The sequence below is a fragment of the Sceloporus occidentalis genome, unplaced genomic scaffold (genome assembly GCF_023333645.1).
Source record: "Sceloporus occidentalis isolate IW3139 unplaced genomic scaffold, rSceOcc1.0.p SCAF_20, whole genome shotgun sequence".
Taxonomy (NCBI): domain Eukaryota; kingdom Metazoa; phylum Chordata; class Lepidosauria; order Squamata; family Phrynosomatidae; genus Sceloporus; species Sceloporus occidentalis.
Window position 1 is genome coordinate 1,584,338 of NW_028317000.1, and position 23,311 is coordinate 1,607,648.

A 23,311-nucleotide genomic window follows, 5' to 3' on the forward strand; every position below is an offset into this window, starting at 1 on the left:
CACATCAGTCACTCAATTTGGTTTTCAGGTGGAGCAAACTGATATTTAAAAGGATGTCATATTGAAGAAGAAGCAAGATTGTTTTCTAGGACATGGAGCAGTGGATTCAAGCTAAAGGAAAAGAGATTCCACCTGAACATTAGGAAGAAGTTTCTGATGGTAAGAGCTGTTTGATAGTGGAACATGCTGTCTTGGAGTGTAGTGACAAGTCTTCTTTGGAGCTCCTGTAAGTTGTATAAACTCATTGGAAAACAAACTGCAGTTTCTCAATTTGAACTAAAGCTTCCATTCTTGTTCTCCCACCAATCTGCCCACTCCTGCCCTCAATGAAATACCGAGAACTACATTTTATTCAGGCAGACAGATGGAAAGATATCTCTGTGCCCTTTATTACCATGCTCAGCAATAATGCTGACATTTGCATCTAAACTACCAAGCATTCTTGAAACATGGTAAACCTGCACATTTTTCAAGAGGCAGAATTGCCATTGGTGACCCAAATGATAGCAAGCATTATTCTCCTACATCTGCCAAGTATGACCTATATCGTCAGTATTACAGCTTGTACCACATTTTCTACTTAGCTACCTTCCATCTCTTGACAAGTTCAAAGTTCCGACTGGACCATAAAATGTCAGTTCCCAAAACTATACACACACTGGTATTTTTTCAGTAACTGCCTGGGGCACACTAAGCTCCAGGGGGTGCCTGAGTTGGCTTTGTGCTAATTCTGCATAGCACAGACACCCAAATAGATTTTCCCTGTATCATTTAAGAACATAAGAAGGGTGGATCAGACAAAGACTTTCCTCGTCTGGCTTTCAGTTCCCATAATGCCTGTGGGAGGCTCACAAACAGGCACAACAACCTGGACTCCAGAAACTGGTTTGTTGTTGTTGTTGTTGTTGTGTTCCTTCAATGCATTTTCAATTAATGGCAACTTTAAATGAACCTATCACAGGGTTTTCTCTGGAAGATTTGTTCAAAGAAAGCTTTACCATTATTTTCCTCTGAGGCTGTGACTTGCCCAAGGTCACCGAGTGGGTCCCCATGGCTGGGCAGGAATTTGAATTCTGGTCTCCAGAGTCGTAAATGCTCAAACTACTACTCCATGCTGATAACTGATACTCCAAAGCGTTGCCCACATAGGTCAAAAGCCCTGGGTTCCCCTGGCCTGGCGTTGTCTAGCCAAAAGCACAGGGTGTGATCGGGCCCTATCCTGCCTGTCCAAATGTGGATTTACAGGATCTGGCCTGTTCCTGCTACAGAGAGGAGAAGGAAAGCAGTTGCTGGGTAGCCTTTTTGAGTGGTGAGTGTTTGAATTTTTAAAAAAACCTCTTGGGAGAGTGTACTTATTGCTGAGGGGGTGGAGCTTCTGTGGGTCACATCTGTGAGTCACTAGGGGGTGGAGTTATAAAACTCCTGCCAGAGCCTTTCCAGACCAGTTCCTGCTACAGAGAGGAGAAGGAGAGCAGTTGCTGGGTAGCCATTTTGACTGGTGTGTGTTTGAATTTTTTTAAACCCTTAGGAGAGTGTGCTTGTTGCTGAGGGGTGGAGCTTCTGTGGGTCACATCTGTGAGTCACTAGGGGGTGGAGTTAGCAGTCTAGCTCTATATAACTCCTCCCAGAGCCTTTCCAGACCAATTTCTGCTACAGAGAGGAGAAGGAGAGCAGTTGCTGGGTAGCCATTTTGAGTGGTGAGTGTTTGAATTTTTAAAAAAACCTCTTGGGAGAGTGTACTTATTGCTGAGGGGGTGGAGCTTCTGTGGGTCACATTTGTGAGTCACTAGGGGGTGGAGCTAGGAATCTAGCTCTATAAAACTCCTGCTAGAGCCTTTCCAGACCAGTTCCTGCTACAGAGAGGAGAAGGAGAGCAGTTGCTGGGTAGCCATTTTGACTGGTGAGTGTTTGAATTTTTTTAAACCCTTAGGAGAGTGTGCTTGTTGCTGAGGGGTAGAGCTTCTGTGGGTCACATCTGTGAGTCACTGGGGGGTGGAGCTAGGAGTCTAGCTCTATATAACTCCTCCCAGAGCTCCCAGAGCTATATAACTCCTCCTCCTCACACCTCTTAATTTACTTCAGGTACTATCTCAAACTGAATTTCCATTGTGGAGTTAATTCGGCAGCAAAATCAAAATTTTAAACTAAAGAAAGGCTGCATTTTACCTCCTAAGTCAGTGAACTGTCTTTTCTTATCTTCAGAAGGGGAATCCTTCTTTTTTTGTCAATGTCCTTGGAAGACGGAATATAAGTTTTGAAGTAATTAAATGCCTTTACACCTCACAGACGGTCTTTGTTTCTGTGAAGTTTTTATTGGTTTTAAATCTTTCACAGCTTGGCTTTGTTCGCCCATTTGTGGAATCCCAGTACAAGGGGGGCTGGTTGCTCTATGGTCAGTAACCTTAGATAACATCAACGTTGTCTTGGGTAACTTTCACCTCCTTCAAGCCTCAATTTAGCTTTCTTCCCAGAAAGCTGTGAAGTAATGACATTAGCTAAATAGCTTTCTGAACCCCTCTGTCTGGAGACGGTGCGAGGAGCTCCCTCGCACATGTCTGCCTGCCTTCCCACCATGGCCAGTCATCAACTTTCTACTTCATTTCCATACACAAAGGATTTCAAATTTGAATTGACAGTCTCACATACCTGTGGCATATATATATGTGTGTGTGTGTGTGTCTGTCCCTGGTTTTCACTCTATTAAAGGCATCTGAGGAAGTAGACTGAAGTCTATGAAAGCTCATGTTGCCAACTTCTTTCTTCCAGTTAATCTCAAAGGTGCAGCAAGATTTCTCTGCATACTGATTGTACAGACTGACACGGCTATGGACTTTATCAGATTGGCAAAAAAGACGGGAGCATAGTGATATGCTCCCATCAATATCGTGCAATAACACTAGGTTTTGCACATGACGTCATGCAATGTCATGGTTATCGCAAAATTATCCCATAAATAGAATAGAACAGAAGTTTATTGTTAAAAACTAAAAGCTGTCACAATATAAAATAGATCCAAATAGTAAATACAAAAACAGTATATAAAAAAACCAAGGCACAAAAACCACAAATACAACAACATGGTAAAATTAGTAAGAGAGACCCATAAACAAAAAACAATAATACATCATAAATGATAAAATAATAGGAACATACAACTAGAATGGTTCTAGCCATCATTCCGATCAAGAAAACTGATTCTAATATTGCTAGCAGCTAAACCAAATTTTGCTACGATAGAAGTAACAAATAAATTCTTGCCGGCCAAAAGGACACAAATCTGCTGAGAGCAAGATCTATCGGAAAGAGATTTTAAAATACATTCAAGAAACCTTTGTCTAGGGGATATATACAGAGGACAATGTAAAAGGTAATGTTTGATATTCTCCACTTCCCCGGTTTTGCAGTTATATAGTCTTAGATGGACAGGAGTGTTATTATATCTGCCCGTCAAATAGGCAGAAGACATACATTGGTACCTTAGAGCTGTAAATGCTTTTCTAGCAGGGGCCAAAGATTAATAAAGTAATGCTCTAACCCAAAGGGTGTCTTGTACAATGGGCACCACCCCTTCTGCCAAGTCCAGTGTGGGCAAGAAGTCTCTTTGTCTCTGCTCAGCCAGCTGCTCAGTTGCTTTTCCCAAGGTGACCAGGTGCAAAGGGAGAAGCTTCTCCATGGTGAGGAAGGACTCTCAATCCTTTTTCATTGGGACAGAGAGGGGCACAGGTAGTGTGTGTATAGGGAGTTTACAGAGGCCATATATGCTCTGGACTGGAAACTGGGAGAGATGGGGAACTCCAAGGGGAAAGACTTTTTCTAAAAAATCAACCCTAGATACTGCTCCCTTTTTTACCCTGGAGACATGTCTTCCCCACACAGCTTCAGGTGTCACAACACACACACACACTCACACACTATTGCTTCTGTTACCTCTTCTCTCTGCCTGTCCCATGAAACAAAAGAAAACAGCAGCAGTAGAGCAGCTCCAACCCGCCAGCCAAATCCAAGCAAACTCCCAAAGCTTAAGCAGGGTCCCTAATGTGAAAGGTCTTTTTTGCTACTGCTTGTCCCCCACTGTCAAATGTTCTAACTCCTTGCTCCAGTCCATCCCAAAATAGACAGATGAAGGGTGGGAGACACCACCACACAAAATGATCAGTGACACTGCTTTGTGGTTTTAAAGGACCCTGAAAAGAAGTTTCATGCAACCCTCATCCCCGTCATAGTCTTAAAGGCTGCTCATTTCCCTTGTCTTTCTTGTGCACCAATACTTTGAATGACACCCCCTGCCACTCTCTTTCTCCCCCAACGCCCCTCTCCTGCCCACTGGCCTCCTCAGCTGTACCCTGGATCTTTCCACTGCCCCTAGGTAGGTGTACTGACCACTTTGGGAATAACTGGTCTAATGCATAGAGTTAAAACTCAGCAGTTTATCACACGGGAGGAATTTCTCTTAATATCAAATGAAAAGAAAGTGGGCCAGAAGGCATTCACGTGAATTCTCTAGTTCAGTGAATTTACGTGAATTTGAATTGCATTTGAACTGACTCCCCATTGCCTGAAAATAGCTTGCCATTGTCCAAAATTGCATGTGATCACCTCTCACGTAATAACGTGAAACCCCATGATTGCGTTCAGACTGACTTCCCATTGCCTGAAACAGCATGTGGTAGTCAATCACGCAATAATGTTAAACCCCCATGATTGCGTTCGGATTGCCATTGGATTATACTTCCAATTTCCCTTGTCTGATAACGTCCTCAGACTAGATGAGCAAGTAGGAGTTATTTACTAAACTCAGATTGGCCATGCTAGTTAGGAGATTCTGGGAGCTGTAACCCAAAGAAGTAATTTTTACACATTCTGTATCTGGCCTTCAATGGGTTGGTTGTACTCACATGTGCTACAGTATGATTTAAGGAATATTGCATAATCATGACACTTTGAGCCTAATCCCATCCAGGAAGAAGAAGAAGAAACATGCTTTTGTGCAGATTTTCTGCACACATAACAAGTTTATAGCACAGAAAATAGCACTTTCTATCCAGAAATCAACAAAATCTGTGAATGCTGTTTTCTATACATAAATACTATGTGCTGCCTTATTGTTGTTGTTTTTGTTGTTATTATTTTTATTATTTGACAGAATTAGTCTCGACTGTAAAGATTCTTGCCCATCTAAGGTTCTTCTCATCAGAGTTTCCCAACATTTGAGAAACACGTTTTTACCATTTTCTAGAGAATATTTTCAAATATTATACTATCCTTAATGCTTTATAAGATCCAGAAAGGAACGTGGCCGTTTCAAACATAAAGTGATAAAATTTATGGAACCACTGAGCTTGACTTTGACCTCAGTTAGGCGGCTGGTTTGTCCTAACCTGATTCCTATAGGTTCATAAAATAGCCTGCAATCCTATGTAATATATTCCTCATTTTTATAAAATTAAAATATCTTTCTTTTCAACAATTCTGAAGCACTGTCAAGATCATAGATGGGCAATGCATTACTACAACTGCCAACAACCCAAGACCACATAGCTAATGGTAAGGAATTATGGGAACTGCAGTCTATCATGTGGAGTGCCACATATTCCTCATCCCTGCTAAAGCACATGATCCATTCTGATGCAGTTGGGAAATAGGTATCTAGATTTCAAATCCCAATGACATGTACAAACACAAAGATTGGCTGTCTAAGACCGAATTCAGAGATTTCCCAGAAATACATATTGCAGCTGGAGAAGGTTGGGAAATAGGATGTCAGTTGTACTCTAGACAGGCATTTGTGTCTGATTTCTTAAAATTCCCAGAGGAGAGGTTTGCCAAAAATGTTTGCATTAAGGAAGAGGAAATATGAATTTCTTAAAATGAGTGCAAGTCAGTGGGAATTTCCCTGTTTCCTTCTTATACACAAATCACTTGGATCTTTTTGCCAAACTGAGAAAATGAAAAACCTTTGGTGACCCTCTTGTACAACTGGGTAAACCTGTACTTCTGTCTTCTGCTTAGGTTGGGTACATGCCTTGCTTTGTGGAAGACAGTCTTCTGTTTGAAGTGGGAATCCTATTTGAAGGAATCCTCTATCTAAAGGGTGGTCTAGTCCAAATCCAGTTTAAAAAAAAAGAGAGAGAGAGAGACATTAGAATAAAGATCAGGGACCTTAGTTTTTCCCAACAGCACGTAGCATCTGGACAGCAGACGGAACAACAGGGAAGCATATAGAGAAAAAAGAGCCCTCCCTCCAGTCGATCTGCCTTGGTCCAGGCCTCAGAGGGAGAGAAGAATGCTGAACCTGATCTGTCCCCCCTACCATTCCCTTCTCCTTTTGTGTCGTGCCTTTTTAGATTATAAGCCTGAGGGCAGGGAACCATCTTTTATCCCCTTTGTTGTAAGCCACCCGATTCCCAGTGATTGGGTGGCATATAAATAAATCCTATTATTATTATTATTATTATTATTATTATTATTATTATTATTATATAGGCCAGTGATGGCAAACCTTTTAGAGACTGAGTGCCTAAACTCAGTGGCATTCCCACACCGGGTGTTACCTGGCGCCAGGGGAGGGACTTCCAGGGGGCAGGACCTCAATTGACAGGACATCCGCCTTCCAGGGGGTGGGACTTTCACCATCCAGAGCAGGACTTCCTGAGGAAAACCCCAAAGCACACTCTCTCAGCCACAGGCTAGCAATAGCAAACTTCTCTCTGATGAAACATGCCAAGAAATAATTTCACCTTAGGAGCCCCATAAGTTGGAAACAACTTGAAGGCACCACACACACACACACCACCAGCAACAATAATAATAATGTTTATTTATAAACCGCTTTTCCAAAATAGATCAAAGCAGTGTACAACAGAAACAAAACAAATCAATTCAAAATAAACATAACATATTACAATCATAATCAGATGATAAAACTACTAAAATTACAATTAAAAGCTATTAAAACCATACAACTATTAAAACCTAATACAAACTAGCTGGATAAAACAATGTGAATATCGAGGGAAAACAATATCAGGATACATGGGGGAAAGCTTGTTGAAAAAGAAAAGTTAAGGTTTTTTCTAAAAAGGTCTAGGGAGGTGACGGAACGGAGCTCATCGGGGAGGGTGTTCCAAATCTGCGGGGTTGAGATGGAGAATGCCCTTTGTGAGGTCAATATATATCTCGTCTTCGAGACCCTCAACAAATGCTTCCCGACCGACCTGAGAGTGCGGGGCGGATTGTACGGGGAGAGGCGGTCCGCCAATTACCCTGGGCCCAAGCCATTTAGGGCTTTATAGGTAATGACCAACACCTTGTATTGTGCTTGGAAGCGAATGGGCAGCCAGTGTAGATCTTGCAGAATAGGTGTCACGCTCTCTCAGCTTCAGAGGATGGCAATGGAAATCACCCTCTGATGAAGCTTGCCCCATGATAGTTTCACCTTAGGGTCACCAGGAACCAGTGCTCGGAAGGGAGGGAGGGTGTTCTGGGCCCATAAGTTAGAAACAACTTGGAGGCACACAACAGCAAGCATTTACATGAAGCTAGTGAGTGAGATCATCCGGAGACATGGGATGGGATGTTATCAGTATGCTGATGACACTCAAATATGTTTCTCTAGGTCTTGGACTGCTGCAGTGACTGCTCAGAAGCGTTCCTGAAAATCGCCTCCTCTGGGACGGATCTGGAATGGAATGGGAACTTCTGGTGGCGTTGGCAGTGTTCTGGCATGTGGTAAATTGTGTCTCTTGACCAATTTTGTTCCCATCCTGTTCTACCTCCATCACATCCCTAGGAGCTGTGCGATAAACTCTTCTCTCTCCCTCTCCCTCTCCCTCTCTCCCTCTCTCTCTCTCTCTCTCTCTGTCTCTCTGGCAATGGGTATTTCTACTACAAGGATGTAGCTTAACTGAGAGAAGCACTACTTCCTGCTGATATTGTGCTCTCTTCATCTACAGGACTGTTACTATGGGCCCGAATAGACAGTCCAAAATAAAGCTACTTTGGGACACTTTGGATGTATGCTGTTTAAATGCTGCATGAGTCCTAAGAGGCCGGAAACCGTGCCAAAGCCTCACTCCAGTCCTAAGGACTAGAGTGCAGCTTTGGTGCAGCTTTTGGCCTCTTAAGATGTGTGTGTCACTAAACTGCATACCTCCAAAGTCACCCGAAGCAGCTTTATTTTGGCCTGTCTGTTCAGGCCCATAATTACCTAAATGGAGGTTGCAGAGATTTAGTTCAGCAACCTGTACTGTGCTCTGTTCTTTACACACTGCATTGCATTGTTTCTCTGTTTCCTCATCCCATATCCGGCTACTTATCCTGAGATGTGATAACTTTACACAAAGTTAAAATACAGCCATCTATCCCACTCAGCACTTTGGCTTTGATGATCTGGTTGGTCTGGAAAGTGAGTGTGAAATTTTTGCATCAACTCCAGCACTCGCATGTGTTTAGACTCTAACCATTTTATTTCCCCATTAGATAGATAAATATTTATTACTGTCACAGACTAGTATAAGAACAACAAAATAATGCATACAAAATGCAATATACAATGACAGAATCATAAGTAAAGTAAAAATACATATTCCCCATTTCAAATAGTCTGACTAGCCTTAGCAATAGGCCCCTTGGGCTGAAAACACTGCTGCGCAATGCCAGGTCAGTAAATGAAAAAACATCTGATTCAGGACTTGATCCTGGATGAGCTTGCCAACCTGGCTTGTATTACAGATGCAGGGGTCTATTGGGATTCATTCATTCATTCATTCATTCATTCATTCATTCATTCAGAGTTTTTATACCCTATTCTTCTGCCAGAGTGGCTTACAAATTGCTAATTACATAGTTCCCTGCCCTCGGGCTTACAATCTAAAATAGACATGAAACAAAAGGAGAAGGGAATGATAGTGGGGAAGAGGATCGAGTCCAGTGGTTCTTCTCTCCCTCTGACCAGGACCATGACAGATGAATGCAGGGAGGCCCTTCTGTCTCTGCACTAGGCATGATGGAGCTTTGCCTGACTGAGTTCTTCTTGTGGGCCAGAATGTAAAAGGCCCCTGACCACTCAGAACAGCAATGCTGGATGACACTGTGCAGACACAATGGTAGCAGAGAATTTTAATTTTGTCACTGCCACCATTGCCACTGCATAGGCCTTCCAATCAGATCTAGCTTGTATTCAGTCAGACTCATTCTGAGTCTTCTGCCATCGTCACTGTAGTCTCCATCCCACTTGTTTCATCACCGCCACCTCCCTGGTTAACCAAGGGGCTTGTTTGGCTCCTCTTTGTGGGAGGGGAAACTTAAGGCAGTCATGTCCACTGCCCTGGCCATTGTCAAGCTTTACAGACAAAATTGCTTAATTCACGCTGACAATATATCCTCAGGTATTAAACAACCATACAGGTTTGAGCTAATATATTTTTCTCCCTGAGGCAAAAGATAAGAGAGTATCATGCCTGTGCCATGTTCAGAACATTTAATTAATTATTAGTGTTGGCAAGCTGCCCATTCATAGATACACCTATCAATGGCTGTACTATATCTATGGCCAACATGAATGGAGACATAGGTGGGTTACAGACCGCCGAAAAGTGGCGGTCTGCTGCCGCCACCGGTTGCAGCATCCAGGAACCGCAGCAGCCAAACGGTGGGGTTCCCGGACGCTGCAAAGAAGGAGCACAAAAATTACGCTCCTTCCTGCACCCCGGAAGAGACGCCGCAAGTGCCAAAGCATGCACTCGCGGTGTCATTTCCAGGGCGCGATGTGCGGACGCAGTGTGTCCGCTATGTCAAGATGGTGGCGGCCGTGTGGAACGGCCACCGCCATTTCGTACGGACTCAGTCCGTACTAGGGTTAGGGGCGTCTGGAAGAGATGCCCCTTTCTAACCCTAGTACGGACTGAGTCCATGCTAGGGTGCCCGTTTGTAACGGGCCATAGTTCTCCAGCCTCCCCAACTCCACTGCTGCCATAGACATTGCACTTAATTTTGATTGGCCAGATACGTACAGGAGCAGGATTCTCAATGTAATGTTGTAACTGTTTGGTTGCTCTAAAGACTGAGTTCAGTGTCTATGGGTATTCGTGTTTATTTTAGATTCTAGCTTGATCTCTCTCCATTTAGGAAACTGAGGAATCCAAGTGAGGTGTCTGAGTGTCAGTAGTATTTATTGTAGGGATTAAACAATAAAACAGAAATTGTAAAAGTTACCTGTTCATCCAGTGCTTCCAGTTCTATTACCAAACCTCAATGTGCCAAAGGAAGACTTTCTTTTTTTCCTCTTACTCATATTTGAGTTATGCATATTAGGGATACCTCTAATGCATCAGGTCCCCAAAGTTAGTTGCCCAAAGGGTCTGGTTTAGGCACCCTGCAATAGGTCCAGCAGTAACTACAATAAGATTTCTAGTCAGCAAATGGGAACAGGAGGGTTAAATAGTTTACATTTCACTTTCTTTCTTTCTCCCCACAATCGGCTTTATCATGATAAGTCACAATCAAATCATCAACATAAGTCAGTATAATTTAATGTTCAAAATTATTTTAAGATACGTTTTAATTTTGTAATTTGCTTTGCTTTTAGCCTGTACACCAATGGCAGGTTTTATTTGTCTTTGATTGTTCGTTATGTAAAGTGCTGTGTAAATCTACAGTGATATATGAATAAACTTTAATGTGTAAGTCCATCTATAATTTTTTAATCATGTGTAGAGGCAAGGATTGTCAGTGCCTTGATTGCTTCTGCCATTATGTATGGTTTTGGGGTGGATTTGGGGATTTATTTGGTATTGTGTGGCTGAGAGGAAGGAGGTCATATATGTGAAGATGGGAAGGCATTCGTGTTGGCTGGAGGATGGGCCGATTTGGGCAATGTACATCAGAACCTTGGTTGCTTGGTATACTGACTGCTTCTGCCAGAGGCTTGGAATGTGGAGGAGTGTTTTTTCCTCTCCTCCTCCCCCCGCCCCGCCTTAGGTTCAAAACACACTGCAGAAATAATCCAGTTTGAGACCACTTCAACTGCTCTGGCTTAATGCTAGGCAATTCTGGGAATTGTAGTTTTGTGAGACCTTTAGCCCTCACTTTCAGAGAGCTCTGGTGCCACAATAAACTGCAATTCCCAGGACTCCCTAGCACTGAGCCAGGGCAGTTGAAGGGATCTTGAACTGGATTATTTCTGCAGTCTGTTCTGGACCTTAGAGCTTTGGGAATGACAATTGGGGGGGGGGGCACGATGGGTGATAATGAAACTGTTAGAGATCACTGGTGGGAATAAGTTTTGTGAGCCAATACGTGGGAGGATGGATGGAGTTTTATTGTTTTAGGTTTTAATACTATGTTGGGGCTGAAATTGGTTAGATCTAACTAGGGGGCCATTCAGACTACCTTTTACCCCGGTTGAGGAACTGGATTAACCACAGGAAGTTCATATTGGCCCCAATTCTTCCACAAGCGAAATCAAGGCTTCCACACCCATTCAGGGGCAAATGCCCCTTGGCGTGGGTCTTTTGAAAACGGACTTTAAGCTGTATCTTTTCAGAAAAACTGGGTCCGGCAAATATGAACTTCACCCTGGTCATGATCAGGTCAAGTTCAAGGGAGGGATTTAGGGAAGAGGGAGGGCAGAGGGCAGAACATGCCTCCCCTTCATCGGGGTAGAGGAGGAGGAGGAGGAGGAGGAGGAAGGAGCAGGACGAAGGGTCAAGTTCAGGGGAGGGAATTAGGTCAGAGGGAGGGCAGAGAACGGAACAAGCCTCCCTCTCGCAGGCAGCTTCTTCTCTCCCTTTTTAAAATATTTTTATTTTTGACAGACTATGCAAATGCTTTTTGCTACAGGGAGATACATTTTGATAGGATGTGTCTGCTTGTGCTACATTCCCCTTTCTGCTTGCTGCCGGCACGGCACCTCACTTTGCAAGAGGCTTTTTAAAAATATTATTTTTTTGTGTAATATGCAAATGCTACAATGCAAATGGTACAAATGTTTCCCTTTCAATTTGGCAAATTGATGCAATATGTGAATGCTTGTGCTACTTATGTATGTGTGTGCATTCTGGGGTCGCAAGGAGGGAAAACAAAGCAAGAGGATGCAGAGAGGGCATTCTGGAGTGAGGAATTATTATTATTATTATTATTATTATTATTATTGGAACGGGATGGCATGGCATGGGGGGAGGCAAGGGCTGTAGCATTGGGCTGGAAGCGAAGGGGAGGCTGGAAGGCTGTGGAAACCCATGACTTTGGGGGAGGCAAACTCTCTCAGAGGAAAGGCAATGGCAAATCTCCTTGAACCAATCTTGCCAAGAAAATCCCAGGATGGGGTCATTTTAGGGTTTCCATAATCTGTAATGGCCCAAATACACATAACACACACATACACCTGGAGGTTTTTAAATTTGACAGAATATGCACACACTGCTGCCAGTTTTTTTTAAAAAAAGGAGAAGTGAAAGCACCCGTTCCATTGGCCAATGGCTGTAGGAAACGTCACCTTTGACGAAAGCAGAAGTGAATTTGATTGACAGCAAAGGAGCCTACATTTTAAACCAGTACCACAAATGTGAACTTCGGAGGGGTAAATTACCCCGATCAAGGTAAAAGATAATTGGCACTCATTTCCAGAGAGATTCGAGGGGGGGAGGAACTGAATCTGACCAGTTCCATCCAAGGCAAATGCGTGAGTTGGAATGGGGCCTCCAATGCTTTTCTAGCAACTTCTATTCCTTTGCCTGCAATAAAGTCTTTGTTTTTCCATCACAATCTGACTGGTTGTCTGTACATTGGAAACAGAGTGAGCTGGTTCTGACAAAGATCATCTTTGCCTTGGATAAAACCCTCTTTGAACAACTGCTGTCTCCAAAGACTGGTTCACCATACCTCAGAGACGAAGCCAGGACAGAAGTGGTGGGGCTAGAGAAAGATAGCAGCAAATTGCATTTTCCATTGCCCTGGGAGCAAATACTGCAGATTCACCCCTGACCATTACTCCTAACAAAGCCTGGACCCTGGAGTAACCTTTTTGAATGACAGCTCCCACATGGTTATCTTTAGTTTTTGAAAATTGTCATCTGAAAGCATCTATGAGTCAAACTCCATTATAAATCTGGAGATAAAAGCCTCTGCTGTGTTCTTATGTTGGATCTAAGTCAAAATGAATGCACACATTTAATATCATTTTAGTCATTTTAGTTTGGTTATCAAAGGCCCAGACTAATTGGAAGCCAAGATCATCTTGGTTTCAGCTACCTCACACCTTTTACACTGCAGCAAGGGCTGATGTAGGCTAGGTGGCAGTTTCTATTAAAGTTTCTAGCCTGGGGTGCCTTGGCAACTCTACCCAATAATCACAGCAATAAAAATATGTTTCACTCTGATGTGTTTTTAATGCCTCTTCTCTCATCCAATCATGCAGTCATCAGAATGAGTGATGGAAAACACCTATGATGTCATTGCAGTGATCTACTTGGCAGAAGAAAATTCTGAGTCAGAGAGATGACCTAATTTGGCTCCTTTTCAGTATATCTTCAGGACCTTGTTAAGGGATCTGACTGGCCCACCATGGAGCTTTAGATGGCAAAGACCTCATGAATCATGAATCTCACTTATTGGGCTACAACTCCCAGAATCCCCAACCCAGCTTGGTCATTCAGGCCCCATTTTTGCAGTCATTCAAAAAAACCCTAATATTTAATTCCTTTTCACTGGCATTCTGAAACCTAGTGGGATGAGGCTCATGATTATAACCCTTTTAAGACAAATAGGCCAAACAGGAAAGGAGGAGGAATAGCACTATATGTCAGGGTCATTTACACCAGTGAAGAGACCCAGGACATCAATCCTGGAAGCCAGGTGGAGAGCATCTGGATAAAAATTAAAGGGCAGGGAAACAACAGGGATGTTATTGTGGGAGTCTACTACAGACCCCCAAGTCAGATGGAGGAAATGGAGGATGCCTTTCTAGAACAGATGACTCACACTCTGAAAGGAGAGATGTAGTAGTGATGGGTGACTTCAACTATCCTGATATTTGCTGGAAGTCAAACTCAGCCAAATCCTCAAGGTCTAGCAAATTCCTCATTTGCCTTGGAGACCATTTCAATGTCCAAAAAGTGGAAGAGGCAACAAGGGGATCAGCTATTTTGAATCTGACCCTAACCAACAGGGATGCCTTGGTTAATGGGGTGCAAGTGGTGGGATCCTTAGGTGGAAGTGACCATGTTCTTCTGGAGTTTGTTATACAGTGGAAAGGAGAAGCCAGGCAGAGTCAGACACGCATTCTAGACTTTAGGAAAGCTGATTTTAGTAAACTTAGAGAAATACTGGGGGTGATCTTATATCTAGCTCCTTTATCACAGCTGCTGATTACCTAATGAGTGTTTCTCAGCAAGCCTCTTGGAACGCCGAAGGCACGCCCTTTCTGATCTCCTCTGGCTGAAGGTAGGAACCTCAGTGCTCTGCTGCTGTATGTCTCCCAAATCTGGCACTTCCACTGGGGCAAGGCTGGGCTGCTGAGTCCCAGGATCCACTGGAGGATCTTTTACTATAGTTGGCCCTTCTTATACACAGATTTTTTTAATACATGGATTCAAGCATCCATGGTTTGAAAATGTTCAAAAGAAGTATAAATTTCAAATATCAAATCTTGATTTTCCATTTTGTATAAGGGACACCATTTTGCTATATCATTATATTTAATGAGACTTGAGCGTACACGGATTTTGTTATACACAGGGGATCTTGGAACCAAACCCCAGCGTATAACAAGGGTCAATTGTATTTCTATTTCTTCATTGTCTGGGATGAACTTGTGAAGGTCCTCGGTGGTCATTATTTTTGTTTCCTTTATGTTCAACATTAAGCCTGCCTTTGCACTTTCTTCTTTGATCTTCCTTAGTAGGTGTTCCAGGTCTGTGAGGTTTTCTGCTAGTACTGTGGTGCCATCTGCATATATTAGATTGTTGATATTCCTTCCTCCTGTTTTCACTCCTCCTTCTTCTGTGTCCAAGCCTGCTTTTCTTATAATATGTTCTGCATACAAGTTGAACAGATAGGGTGAAAGGATACTGCCTTGTCTGACCCCTTTGCCAATTAGGAACCATTTGGTTTCTCCATGTTCTGTTCCGACAGCAGCCTCTTGCCCTAAGTACAGGTTCCTCAACAGGACTATCAGATAGATATACAGATATATAGTCACATATTTATATATATTACATAAAAGGGTGTCTCCCATAGTAGACAGTTAAAGGTAGTGGTCTCAGGGTCGATTCACTCTGGCCTTCTACGGGGCTACACTAGCCATAACCTTGACCCTATTCAGTACTCAGTTGGGTGGCTGGTTGTTCTCACTTCTTGCCATCTGGGGCACCGAGGTTTGCCATTCGCCCGCTTGTCAGGGGGCTGCCATCTAAACAACTTCAAGTGACCCCCATTCCACTTTCTAGCCTCAATCACTGAAACATCCATATTCCTCCCTTTCTTGCTGAGTTCAAAATAGTCTGCTTAGGATCAGTGGGTCCTGGTCTCACTGACATCAGATTTCGGATAGGGTTCATCCTCAGGCCCATCATGAGGTTATCCCATCACTCAATCCACAGCAACCACAAGCTTATCCACACACACCAAGGTGAGTTCAGGAGAAATGTCCAATAGTGTTCCCTTTCAAACATACTCTGTTCTGATAAATCTCAGTGTACATGCTCACATGGCAGGTGCCACTCCATTTTTTCCTCCACCCCCATATGTGTAAATGTATGCATTTCTGAACTCCTTCTACTGACCTCACACAGATGTTGCTATGAAGTGCAGTCCACATGGACAAATGTCTGGATTTTATACTCGAAAACAAGATATATCACCATTTTTCCCCTCCTGATTAAAGGCCTGAGGCAATGAAAACACCCAGATTCAGCCCGAATAACCCCATATGTTGTTTGGACAGCACACTTTTTTATTTGGCCTGTGAAGGCATGCCAAATATATTTGATGCACTTTTCTGCCCCCTTTTGCCATTTTCTTTGGTGTTGCTTTTCCTTTTTCCTCCTTTTTTGGCCATCCTAAATGCAGTATACTTGGACTGGACAGAATTCTCCCTTCCTTTCTCTGTGGTTTACTACAATGCCCTACAAAAATGGTTACATTCTTAAGGACATCCAGAATTGTCTGTTCTGCAACTGCTGTGTTAACTCATTCCATAGGCACTCAGTGACATCATGAGCCTTACAGTATTTGTAATATGAGGCAGCATTCTTGTGGTTTGGGACAGGTTATTGAGCATTCCATTGGCATATTAGTCATAGTTAGTAATGAATGCCATGAGAAGCAAAGCAAAGTCTAGATTAATCGTGGAACAAAACCATAGGGAATTGATATCAGGTTAGGCTATTTGCCCATCTAGTACAGTACCACCTGCTCTGATTGTCTGTAGCCCTCCAGTTCTATCTATCCAGTTCCAAAGTATTGGTGTGAAACTCTTCAAAGTCTGGATATGAATCCTGTTCAAGGACCAAGTGAGGAATGAATTAGAATTCTGAACACTTTTTCCTGTGATGTTAGGGAAAATATGTATACAGCAGGCAAGTGCAAATGGTGCTCTCCATAGATGTTATCAGGCAAAGGAAAATTGGAAGTCTAATCCAATGGCAATCCAAATGCAATCATGGGGTTTAACGTTATTGTGTGATAGACTACCACAGGCAATTTCAGGCAATGGGAAGTCAGTCCGAGCGCAATCACGAGGTTTCACATTATTGCGTGAGAGTTGATGACACACAATTTCGGGCAATGGCAAGCTATTTTCAGGCAATGGGAAGCCAGTTCGAATGCAATTCGAATTCACATAAATTCGCTGAATTAGCGAATTCATGTGAATGCGTTCTGGCCTCACTTAGAGAAGTATTGAGGGTGATCATGTGGTCAGAAATACTAAAAGAGAAGAGAGTTCAGGATGGATGGGAGTTTCTCAAAAGGGAGATAGTGAAGGCACAATTTCAAACAGTTCCAGTGAGAAAGAAAAATGGGAGATGTCTCAAGAAACCAGGATGGATGACTAAGGAACTTTCAACCGAGCTAAGTTCGAAACGGAACATGTATAAGAAATGGAAAAAGGGGGAAATCACGAAAAAGGAATTCAGACAAATAGCAGGCATGTTTTGGGGTAAAGTCAGAAAAGCTAAAGCGCAGAATGTACTCAGGCTTGCTAGAGAGGTTAAAAACAATAAAAAGGGCTTTTTTGGATATATCCGCAGCAAAAGGAAGAAGAAGGAAACGGTAGGGCCACTGCGTGGAGAAGATGACAAAATGCTAACAGAAGACAGAGAAAAGGCAGAATTACTCAACACCTTCTTTGCCTCAATCTTCTCAGAAAAGGAAAAGGGAGCTCAACCTGAGGATAAAGGAGCAGAGGACAGAATAGGGAAATTTCAGCACAGAATAAGTAAAGAGATATTACAGGAATATCTTGTTAATCTAAATGAATATAAGTCTTTATATACTTTAAAAAGGAACTTTCTTGTCTCTACTTTAGACACCATAGTTCTCCAACTGTTTTCTTGATAAGTGTCCACATAAAAGTTTTTTGGTACTGTGGTCAAACATTTTTGTAATATTCTGGTCCAGTTCTGCTGTAGTCACAGAATCAGAAAGACAAAATGTATGGAGGTTCTCAACTTTTTTGGTCTGTTCCTTTACTCCTTTGCACCTACTTCTGCTCTGAGGGATGATCAATCACCTAAAGCAAACCAGTCTTAAAATGAAAATGTCTCAAGGACCAACAACCTTTGAAGGAGATGAAGGCGTATTGAGTGAATATGACGTTTTAAATGCATTCCTTCAGTTAAGCATGGAGCGATAGAGAGTGATGATAAGACAGAGAAAGGTTTAAAAAATAAACAAATCTTCCAACATGTATGTTCTCTTTGGAGGAAGTAACAAGGAGAAAAGGCATTGCTCACAATGCCATAGGCCAGTACTTATACAGACACAGATGCATAAACACAGGTGTTTATCACACAGAGGTTTTTGCAGCTCAGATCTGGGGTGACTGTAGGTCCAACTATGCGAATTCACATTATAACATGAATGTTTTATCACACCTGGTTGCCCTTCCATTGCCCTTCTGAATCGAGGGAGAATCAAATCCAAGGCAAGTCACGTGATGTGGATTCACGCAAAGTGGAGTGAGTGCACATTGTATTACTACACTGGTGGGATTCAATGATTCGAATGGGCACCCGTGCGCATGCTCAGTGGGGGTCTGAATGAATCATGACTTTGTCCGTTTCTGGGGTGAAAAGGTGCTCAAGTTCTTGTTCCCTGTTTCACGTAATTGTGTGAATATTTGCCTCATGAATATTTCTGTGTCTTCTTCGTCCCTCTTTTTTATTTTCCCTTCCATTTCAGCAATTTCAACACACACATAGACAGACAGATAGACAGACAGACATATCTGTATATTCACATTCACGCACATACACAAATATAAAAAATGAGTTGCCCTGAAAGTAAAAGGACCACCGAAAGGAAATGGGGGAAAATTGCAGTGCTGCATCATGGGAAATTTGCAACTACTATATATATAAGTTCACTACTAAATATGATCAGCAGCTTTAACTAGTCTGCCTTCCAACCTTCCAACACGTCATACAACAAGGTGAAGGTTGTATGTACCTATCATCAAAGTGCATGTAACTAATTACTAACTTAGATGACTTAATCTAAACTCTTTATATCATCATGACAGAACCCCGAATGAATAAATGAATGAAGGGGTTCTGACACTGACATTTTGATCATTCTCGAGTTTTTTTAAACTGTCAGTCAAATGAGGTGCCTCTTTGTCATACTGATGATGCAAGTCTTTAAAGCTACTGTCAACTGTGGCCAAGCAATAGCAAAGATGTGCATAAGCTGTCAAATCAATAAAAAAGAGAGAAGTACATTATCTAATGATGTTCCAAGGAGAACCCCCTCCCTGGCTTTGGTGAGCTCTGGGAATCAGCCATCGGTGCAGATAAGGGGACACTGGCAGAAGGGGGAAAAAACTGGGACGCACTTTAAAGAGACCACTTCCCAATGCACAAGAAGTTTGAATCCATAGTTTTTTGTGGGTTTTGGGGGCTCTTGTGACCATGTCCTAGAAGAGTTTCTTCCTGACGTTTCGCAAGCAGCATCTGTGGTTGGCATCTTCAGAGAATGCGTGCCTGGAAAAAGTGGGTCTATATATGCTGTGTGAGCCTGGGAATGCAGGAGTGAATTGCATGTGTCTTGTTCTGTGCTGATGGCAGGCCTCAGGCTGGGAGGCTAATGCAAAGAGGATTAGTGTCTGCTAACTGGGGATCATTATCTGCTGGGAAAGCCCCTGACTCTGAGTGCTTTCCCATTTGCATTTGCTGAGTTTGAATCCACTTCATTTATGGAACTGCTTTTAGTGCTGAAAGGGAAAAACAATGGTGCTTGTCTGGCAGGGAGAGAGCAAAGGAGCGGGCATGATCCATCTCCTGCCCATTAAGCCCTCCCTTCCTGTACTCTGAATTGAATTGACAGCAAGTTCCAATTTGCAGCTGGTAAAAAAAGACTGGTTCTTTTGAAAAGATGGTGTAAAATCTCTGGTTCCATTAGAACCATGTTAAAATGGGTTGTTTTTTTTTGCCAGCCCCCCCCCCCCCCACCCCAACTCCACTGAGCCTATTCAGTGTCAGTGTGAACGACCTTCAAATAACCCAGCTTCCACACCGGGTTATTTCACAGTGTGAATGAGCCATTTGTGTACAAATCTGGCATATGGATTGGCTGTTGTAGGAACAAATTGTTTTCCAAATGGGAAACAAATGAATCTGATCACAGAGACATGCCAGGAGTAAAACAAAAATCTAAAACCCACAAAAGCTCCACTGGCTCCTTCCGCAGGCAAAAGATGTTGAAAAATACAAGTGTTTGAGTCACAGACCTACATTTTGTATCAGATGTTGTAGTCCTGTAACTCCAACACCATCATTTCCCCCCACTCCAATATGATTTTAAACATCTTTTCCCTTTTAAAAAAGCCAGTGGCATTTCAAAAGCTTGCAGGATGTGTTCTGTGTATCTTGGCCGGCCAATTAAGATATAGCTCTTTTGTGGATTATGGATTTTGTTTTACTTTGCAGTGTGGTTACTACTGAATATGCAAGAATAAGAAGATGAGCCCCACAGATACCATCCCACCAGCTATAATGGAACAGCTGAGCCTCCTTCCCTTCAGCCAATCAGTTCTGCAGTAAGTGATGCCATCTGCTCCTGAGCCAGGTTTATTCCATCATCCTGGGTTTGGTGATGCTGTAGTTTGGACAAGTCAACCATTTCTCTCCCTTGCAATAAAAGAGAAATATTGCTTTTATTTATCTCAGGAGATGTTCCATCATTAAAACAGCTACCCAATGTAAGAGCGGCCTGATAATCCAGCATATAATTATCTGACAAAAACAGGAGCCATAAAGTGTTGGTGGTATTATTAGCTCCTCTCCCCAAGGGATTTGTTTGAGGCAGTGTATCAGGGAGTAGTTGAAAAGGCCAGGAAAGGGCAACTAAAATAATCAAGGGGCTGGGGCAACTCCCATATGAGAAAACGTTAGAGGCTCCTTAGCTCAGAATTCTTTCACACTGTGCAATCATAGCATTTTGATTCACTTTAACTACCATGGCTTCTTCCTATTGAATCCTAGGATTTGCCAGTTTGGAAGTGCTAAAGTGTTTCACAGTGGCATCCCTGCGCCTTGTGTCACCCGGTGTGGGAGGCAGGGCTCCTGGGGTGTGGCGTCTGGGGTGCATTACACGCCGCCTTCCTCAGTGCCACCCTGTCCTTCTCCTCATGTGGAAAAGGTCAGGATAGCATGTGAAGGGAAGCATGTGTGACCTCCCTTGGTGCCGCCTCCTCCTTTTCCACATGAGGGAAAGCATGGGGCAGCAAAGAGGGGAGGGCCTGAGTAGTTTCACCCCTCTTCCGAGGTTTCAGTCAGTGCTGGCTGCACCACACACACACCCTCCTCCAGTGATGCCACTGGTGCTTCACCAAACCACAAATCCCAAGAGTCTGTGTGATACAGCCATAGTCCTTAAAATGGTATCAAAGCACTATAATTCTGTAATGTGAAAAGAGGCATTAGAAAAAAGTGTGAGGAAGAGGAGCCCACAATAAAGGCATGTACACTGGGAAAAGTAGACCAAAAAAGAAAAAAACCACACATTTTTATCCCTACAACCTGAAGTCATGCAGTGAAAGAGAATGGTGGAATATTCAGGAAAAACTGAAAGCCTTAACAAAGAATATAGTTCAATTTAATTCCCTATCACAAAGTGCTGCGATTGACAGGAACCAAGTGGGAGGCTTGGAAGCTAAGTGCATCAGAGCCCTCCCCACTGAGGCCTAGAAGGGAACATCGATCAACGGGGAGCAAGTGGGAGGTTTGGGAGCCAGGTACATCAGAGCCCTCCCCACTGAGGCCCAGAAGGGCACTGCGATCAACGGGGAGCAAGTGGGAGGTTTGGGAGCCAGGTACATCAGAGCCCTCCCCACTGAGGCCCAGAAGGGCACCGCGATCAACGGGGAGCAAGTGGGAGGTTTGGGAGCCAAGTACATCAGAGCCCTCCCCACTGAGGCCCAGAAGGGCACCGCGATCAACGGGGAGCAAGTGGGAGGTTTGGGAGCCAGGTACATCAGAGCCCTCCCCACTGAGGCCCAGAAGGGCACCACGATCAACGGGGAGCAAGTGGGAGGTTTGGGAGCCAGGTACATCAGAGCCCTCCCCACTGAGGCCCAGAAGGGCACCGCGATCAACGGGGAGCAAGTGGGAGGTTTGGGAGCCAGGTACATCAGAGCCCTCCCCACTGAGGCCCAGAAGGGCACCACGATCAACGGGGAGCAAGTGGGAGGTTTGGGAGCCAGGTACATCAGAGCCCTCCCCACTGAGGCCCAGAAGGGCACCACGATCAACGGGGAGCAAGTGGGAGGTTTGGGAGCCAGGTACATCAGAGCCCTCCCCACTGAGGCCCAGAAGGGCACCGCGATCAACGGGGAGCAAGTGGGAGGTTTGGGAGCCAAATACATCAGAGCCCTCCCCACTGAGGCCCAGAAGGGCACCGCGATCAACAGGGAGCAAATGGGAGGTTTGGGAGCAAGGTACATCAGAGTCCTCCCCACTGAGAGCAGGAATCCACTGCCATTGGTGGGGACAAAGCAGAAGGCTTGGGAACCAGGTACATCAGAGCCATTCCCATTGAGACCATGAGGCAGCCACTGCCTCCAGGGACAAAGGAGGCTTTGGTGCTGCAGCCCAGGAACATCGGGGCCCTCCCCCAAGTAAGAAGACCAGGAGGCCTCCAATGTCATTGCTAGGGACAAAGCAGGAGGCATGGAGGAGGTGGGGAAAATACCTAGGCATATAAAAGGGGAAGGGAAAAGAGAATTGAGGGAGGGAAGAAGAGAATAATAGACAGGTTAACAGGCATAAAATAATATAGGAACAGCTACTGGGCTGCAGCAGTAGTGGTGGGTGACACTGAAGTCAAGTCTCACAGAGAGAACAAAAGTGTCATCATAGCTGGCACTTGCTGGCACTGCATGAAAGGAGGCAAAAGGTGTCCCTCCTTGCAAGACCATTTCAACAAGAAAACTCTTTAGATGAGACAGCTCAAAAACCAACTTGGGGGGGGGGGGGGTCAGACAGAAATATATCCAATAAAACAAGCATAGTTAGAAGCAACACTAAATATGTAATTGGAACATGGAGTGTGAAAAGTTTCGACTAGTTGTGACTGTCATATATTCCTTCTATAAATCAACTGTTTGGGCACATGAATGGGAGGATGTTGTGGCCTTCAAGAGGATGTTGTGGCATGGAAGACTTTTGACAGGCAACTGTGAGGCACTGTGTAAATAGAATGCTGGACTAGACAGGCCTTTGGTCTCATTCAATATAGATGTTCTATTATGTTTAAGCACTAAAGTATTTGCAACAACCAGCAAATGACTAGCTTCTTGTGTCACGTCTTCACATGACCATTCCCAGGCTGGGGTCCTTGTGTCTTCCACAGCGCACATATCCTTCATAACTATTGCTTGTGAATATCCATAAGACAAGAATACGCCCTGCCTATGAAACAGAAGTCTGATGGCACTATCTACAGGTTACAAATTATACAGTAATTCATCCTGGGATTATTCGGTAATGTGCAGGATGGTAATTAAAAGGAAGCTTGTGGAAACCTGCTTTTGTTACTTCATGGTACAACCAATATGACATTTCTGGTATAATTAAAGAGTAGCTCCTTGTTCTGA

The 23,311-nt window shown here is 43.6% G+C and overlaps 1 long non-coding RNA gene across 1 annotated transcript; it reads left to right on the forward strand.

Moving 5' to 3' along the window:
• Positions 1–1,798: 1,798 nt before the first annotated feature.
• On the forward strand, positions 1,799–20,339 carry LOC149301705 (uncharacterized). The gene is made up of 3 exons (XR_016272102.1): positions 1,799–1,900; positions 7,616–7,728; positions 20,145–20,339. It is a non-coding gene; the product is annotated as an uncharacterized LOC149301705 (long non-coding RNA).
• Positions 20,340–23,311: the final 2,972 nt, after the last annotated feature.